The 6,439-nt window shown below is 37.5% G+C and overlaps 1 pseudogene; it reads left to right on the top strand.

Moving 5' to 3' along the window:
• The first annotated feature begins 347 nt into the window (after nt 1–347).
• The window catches only part of LOC149537961 (DNA mismatch repair protein MSH2 pseudogene), a 103,126-nt pseudogene continuing 97,034 nt past the window's right edge, over nt 348–6,439 (top strand).

Raw genomic sequence — 6,439 nt, 5'->3', positions numbered from 1 at the left:
AAATGGGTAAGGACACACATTGTCAAACTTGAAGGTTTTTGGATCATTTCCCTCCTGGATGTTCTTCAAGTCTATCTTCATGGCTTCCCATTTTGAATTAATGGGTGATGGCTGGGGTGCCCCCAATGTAGGAGTTCCCTAAGGTAGGTATGTGCTAGATGGGGCAATGGAATATGGATGGCTTTGAGGTATTGGCTGGTAGGGATTGTACATGGCTTGGGCAACTAAATGGTGGATGATGGGTTGCTGAGTTGGAGGTGGCACATATTGCTACATGTGTTGTGAGGCTTGCTGCTGATATTGGATTTGAGGTTGGGATTGAGGAACATAAGCTGGTTGTGGGATAAATGGATTGCTTTGTAGAGGCAAGGTGTAAGATGGTTGTGAAGCTTGGGGAAAACATTGGGGAGGTTGTGGAACTTGACTTTGGATTTGAGGAGTTTGACCACTATATGTGGGTTGTGGCCACATTTGGGAAGGTATTTGCATGGTAAAAGAGGCCAAGGATTTGGTGGTTGGTGGTGGTGGATTTCCTCCTAGAAGTGGCATAGAAAAATAGTTGGTAATAGGAGGTAATGGATTAGTTGGTGGTGGAGGTGTTGGGAATTGAAAGCTTGGGAATGGAACTGATGGGGTTTGATAGCTTGTTGGCTAGATTTGAAAGCTTGGTAGAGTGGTGGCAAGAGCTTGGCTCACTTAAGAGCTTGCCAAAACATTGGTAGTAGCTTGTGGTGTTTGATAACTTTGTGAAGTGAGGGTAGTAGCTTGTGGATTTGTGGTTGATGGCACTAAGCTCCAAGGACCTAGTGGAAATGATGGAATTGTGTTATGAACTAAGGTAAACAAGCTGGGGGTGTTGAAAGGTTGATTACTTGGCCCCATGGGTGGCATTCCTATTGTATATTGCTAAGGTTGGCCGAAGATACTAACACTGATTTGGGAGATGGGTGGATTTGGAAGGCTGGGTTGGAGAGCAGTAGCAACAATAGTGAAGGGAGTTAATGGTGAGGTGTTTTGGGAAAAGATAGTTTGGAGTGGTGAGGTATGAACCAAGGGTGGAGTGGTGGTGGTTAGATTGGCTTGCGGAAGGGAGATTTCAACTTGAGTGGAGGCTGGTATGTTTGGGTCTATTGTATCAAAAGGATTAGCTTGAAGCTCTTCTTTTGGCACATATTGAGGATAATTTGAATCATAAGAGCCTATTGGGAGTGGTAGTTTCTCAAACAATGGGTGAAATGGATTTGATAAGGGAGGAGGTCTTCCAAAGTCAAAGGCTCCTATGTTGTCCCTTCAAAAGTTAGACATGATTATTTCTTTGTTCTTTTCTATAATGACATTCACCAATACTACATTTCCTGGTTGGTTCATGAAAGCTTCAATGCCAGTACGTGATGGTATAGCATTCTCTAGGCTGAAGGATGATTGAGTGCTCAAGGGGAACGATATTTTTTTATCCAAATGATAGGGCTCCATTGTTTCCTTCTTCTTCTTGGCTAAGCGAGTGACAGGTGGCATGAAAATGGAGAATGTTTCCTAGGGATGAGATGCAACAAGGTTGATGGATGCAAAGGGGGAAGGCTTTTCTATGCAAATGATTTCCTAGTTTGAGGCAAAGCTATATGAAAAACCTAAGGAGGATTGGGTTGGGGATTCTAACTTCAAAGATATGTTGCCAAATCAAGAAAGGTTTTCTTTCCTATGTGCAATCTTGGTGGTGATTGTGTCAACTTAAGGATAGACTGATGATCCTTTAGGAAAAACACAAGATTGACCACTTGTGGATCCCAACCTTTAGCTTAAGGGGTTGAGGGATAACAAGTGACAAAAGCTAGATTACCCTATACAAAAATCTGTCAAAGGGATAAACTCAGTGAGGCTGGTGGATTTGCAAGATGGTAGGAATGGAAAACCTTTGGTAAGGTGACAACAATTTTGAAGGCTTGGATGTGAAAATTAGGCTTTTGGAATGCTAGCTAGGTTTGAGGGGATTGGTTTGGTTCTAAGAAAAAGATCTAAATGAGATGGATGAGCTAAAATTATTAATGGGATAACCTAGAATGGCTGGCTTTCCTACAAAGATGACTCTAAAGTGAAACTTATGCAAGAAGATGTGGAAAAACAAGGGGGTCTAATAATAGAAATCATGCCTAGTTGGTTAGGCATAAGAAGGGTTAACTCTTGGATGCTTGCTAAATTTGATAGTGTGATCTAACCAGGTGTCTTGATGAGCTTTGTCTTCTACTTTATGGAGTTTGGCAATTCAAGGGCTTGGTGTTACTTCCTTTCTCTTGGCTGAAATTTCTTGGTATGCCTAAGAGGGCTTGAGTTTGGCTTTGTGAAACTTCTGTTTGGGTTTAGATTGTTCTGACATAAATTTCTAAATCTTCTTGGCTTTGAGAGATCTTGGTTGTTTTGTTTCAACTTGCTCAACTTCTAAAACAGACAGTGACTACGCTAAGTGTGCCCTAAGCTAGGATTGACCAAGTTTGGCAAACATTCATTTGATAAGTAAAAGATTAAGCAATAGATAGAAACAACCAGATAGAAGTTTTGATTCCCAGAATGTGATACTTACACCAAGGAGTGTGTATGTTTTACAAATGTTTAGATCAGTCACTTCAAACATATTAACATCCTAGATGGTTGTTTGCAAGGCTGACAGTTGGTTTAGCTAGGGAGTCCTTGATATACCTAAGGTACGTGAGGCCCAAATCCATAGATGAAACCACAACAATGTTATATAGCCGATAGGAGTGGTAACCCACTTCTCCTCTTTCACTTCACAAGGGTATAAAGTTCCTTAAGGCTTAGCTCGAGTGACAAAATCTTGATTCCAAGAGAGGTTTCTTTGGATTCACCTACCGATCTTTATATTTTGTCAAAATAGTGGAGTTGATGTCATCCCAAGGGGTGATGAAATCCCCAAGTAGGCCTCCTAAAAAAGAAACAAGGTTTTGGATCCTAGTCTTATGCACCCAAGATAGCCTCAAAAGACGACAAGGGGAGAGAAGATTTGGATGACCTTGGGCTAAAAAACACGTTTGTTCTTTTACCAACTGATTCTTATGTGTTCTGATCTACACTTTACAAGCACTCTTATTTAAGACACAATGTTTATTCCAATTTTGAAGCGTCAACAAAAGTAAAATCGATCAAAGGATGCAAGCAAGAAGAAGAGTTAGGGTCAACAAGAAAATAAACCTACATGCCCAAAGGCTTTTCACATCAAGTATCGATTGATTTTCTTTAAGGCGTTCAAGATTGAATGTGATTTTTTTTTAAGCACAAAACAAAGATGTGTGTAAAGCTCGATTTCAAACACTCACCCGGAGGCCCTCCATGTCAAGATTTGTTCAATTTTTTATGCCCAAATGAAGTGTTAGTGAGACTAATGTGCATTCAAAAAATAGTCTATCTTAGAAAAACTAATAAAAACTCAAGTGAGTGGAATTTTATTTTTGTGGAGCACTTCACACCTTCTTAGGCAGACCCATCCCCATATATGGCCCTGATATTGCAACCAATGGTTAGAATGATGGGTTATTAAAGAGGGTGAGTCCAACAACAAATTCACTCAAAATATCTTTATTTGTTTTTATAACTTAAAATTTTTCTAAAATGTGGATTCTTTTTATGCCTCAAAAGATGAAGTGTGAGATATCATAATGATTAATTGACCTTTTGCATTCAAGATTGTGTTTGAGTGACATACATTCAAAGACAAGTGTTTAAACATTCAAGTTCATCTTAGCAACATGTATTCAAAGACAATTGTTTAAACATTCAAGTTCATTTTAGCAACATGCATTCAAAGACAAGTGTTTAAACATTCAAGTTCATTTTCTAAGAGCATTAAACCATGTAAGGAGAACCTGCAAGAAACATGGTTAGTGGTTTCATAGATGCTCCAATCTACAAAGCTACAAAAGCCAATTTGATTAGTCACCCAAAAATCTCAAAAATTGAAGCTTAATTATGGAAAAAATAAAATCAACTTTTTTTGTTCTTTTTCATAGGCATAAAAATGCTTAGAAAAACCTCTACTCTATGGAACCACCAAAAGTTAAAATTTGAGTTATTGCAGATTTTCAGTGGAAAAATTTGTAGAAAAATCTATAGGGTCATCGTTAGAGGCCTTAGAGTGCCTAGATGAGGTTTGAAAACTACACAGAAAGGTGCTAGCACCATTCAGAGCCTATAGACTAGGAGTTGGCATTTCAAAAAAGTGGTTATAATAGCCAATCAATCCAACGGTTTGTAAGTTATGGCCTCCGAAAGTTTGGCTACCAAAATTTCCAAAATAATTTGTGAAAGATGTATTTGGCTGACTCTATGTGTATTGTTATAGTTTGTTGATCCTAGGTATTAAGTTTGAGCATCTAGAACCCTCCTGAGTAGCATAAAACTGCCTATTTAGGAAAGGCACAAACATTTTCTAGGATAAACATTGTCTAGGATAGCTCTAGGTGATAATTTGCAGCTTGTCTTGCGAATTATTGTAATGAAGGCACCCATGTGGGTTAGGATATTGTACTAGAGAATTTTGTAATTCTCCATTGGCAGCCCAAATAAGAACTCCATATTTTTTTCTCGCATTGGCTATTGTTCCTTTGTTTCTATTATGAGTTTATGGTTTTAAGGGGAGCACCTTGCATCAAGTGGTATTAGAGCTAGAGTTCCTGAGTGTGTGGATTGATCACCGATTGTGAGGTAGTTTGTACAAAGACTGTGGTTTGGGCTAAGTGAGTAGAAAGATCATCGATTGTGAGGTAGTTTTTGTATATGCTACTTTAGTATGTTATAAATACTAAATTAAAACAATCAAAAAGCATTTGCATACTAATTTAACATAACTTCATGAGAGACAAAGTGAAGTCCTCAAATGAGAATATGAGCCATGGATAGGCTCTCTCAATGAGGATAATCACTTGATGTAGAGGTGTGTCTAATAGCTAAGATGGCTTGATTATGTATGTATGCTCAAATGCTCAAATGGGCTTCAATGGAGGATTTTTGATAGATTTTGGTGAATGGATTTGATGTAAAAATGGCTTCTCAAAATGGAATTATGGCTTTACTTTCTAGATTGTGTTCAAATGGCTTGGGAGAGGATCAAATTTATAGGCTAAGGGCTTGAGGGTTTGAGGGCTAAGATGGAAGGAAGGGGAAAAGCTTATGGAGGGCTCAGATTGCATGAGAGGAGAGCACATGGATTGTGCTTCCTTACAACCAATCAAGAAGTGACACATGTCACAGGGTCATTGGTTAGAGTAAGAGGAGTTGAGTGGTCAATAAAGGAGGCTCAATGCTCATAAAGACCCTCATAATGGCTTGCAAGAGAAATGAATGTTCTTGTAAGAGTCATTTATTGCTTTGTAAGAGCATTGATGGCTTGGTGGTTGGGATATTTTGAGGGAAGACTTTGGCTTGGCTTAGGAAAAGCTTAAGCTTGTTTAGGATTGTGCAAATGATTAAGGGTAGGATTAGGGATGGATTTAGGATTAGATTAGGGATGTTAGAGATTGAAAAGTTTATGGAATTTAATGAGGGTGGGCGAGTTAGTAGCTAAGCTTGGTTAGTATGGGTGGATGGGGTGGATTAGGCTAAATGGAGGATTAGAGATAGGCTTAGGATGAGGATGAAGACCTTCTAGAAGAGTCTAGAACTTCCTAGGATGAGGATAAATAAAGTTTATTTATCTCAAAGGTTTGAGTTGAGGAGATATTTATTAAAATATTTTTAATAAATATGAGGATTAATATTTAATCTTAATTAAATATTTTGAGTTGGGATCAGGGGTAGTAAATGATGGGATTAGCCTTTAATCAAAATTAAAGAATGATTAGAAGATTTTGGAAGAGGTTAGTGATCTAAAGGAAATTGGCCAAGTTTTGGGCAAAAAATAAATAAATAATTTATTTTTGAATTTTTGGTCAATTTATTAATTAAATAATTATTAAATAAGGAAAATAATGTTTAAATAAGACTTAAACATTTTTTGGAGGGATTCCTTAATTAAATATTTTTAATTATGATAAAGTGATTTAATGGCATAAAAATAAATAAATTAATTAAATAATTAATTAATTAATAAATGATGATGTCATTAGGGATTTTTCAAAAAATAAAAATACTTTATTTTCTAAAGGATTTTAGGTGTCTACAGTTTGCACTAGGGTTTCAATGGAAGAATGAAAATGCCTCCATGAAGAGAGTGTGGTGGAAGACGTGTAGGTGTTACACCTGAGGGTTTTCAAGCCCTCTTAAGGAAAATGAAAGCATTAGAAGAACAAATGCAAAAAGGAAAAAATCTTCCTATGAGAGACGAAAGCGAGGATGAGGATGAAGTAGAAGAAAATGTTGGAGTAGAGACAATTCTAAACCTAGAGGAATAGAGGCTTTTTAGGGCCATCTCCAAAATTGGAGAAAGACCCAAGTT

Source organism: Cupressus sempervirens, chromosome 9 (assembly GCF_028749045.1).
Source record: "Cupressus sempervirens isolate cs-2001-9-10 chromosome 9, ASM2874904v1, whole genome shotgun sequence".
NCBI lineage: Eukaryota > Viridiplantae > Streptophyta > Pinopsida > Cupressales > Cupressaceae > Cupressus > Cupressus sempervirens.
This window is presented reverse-complemented; position numbering and strand designations above follow the sequence as displayed.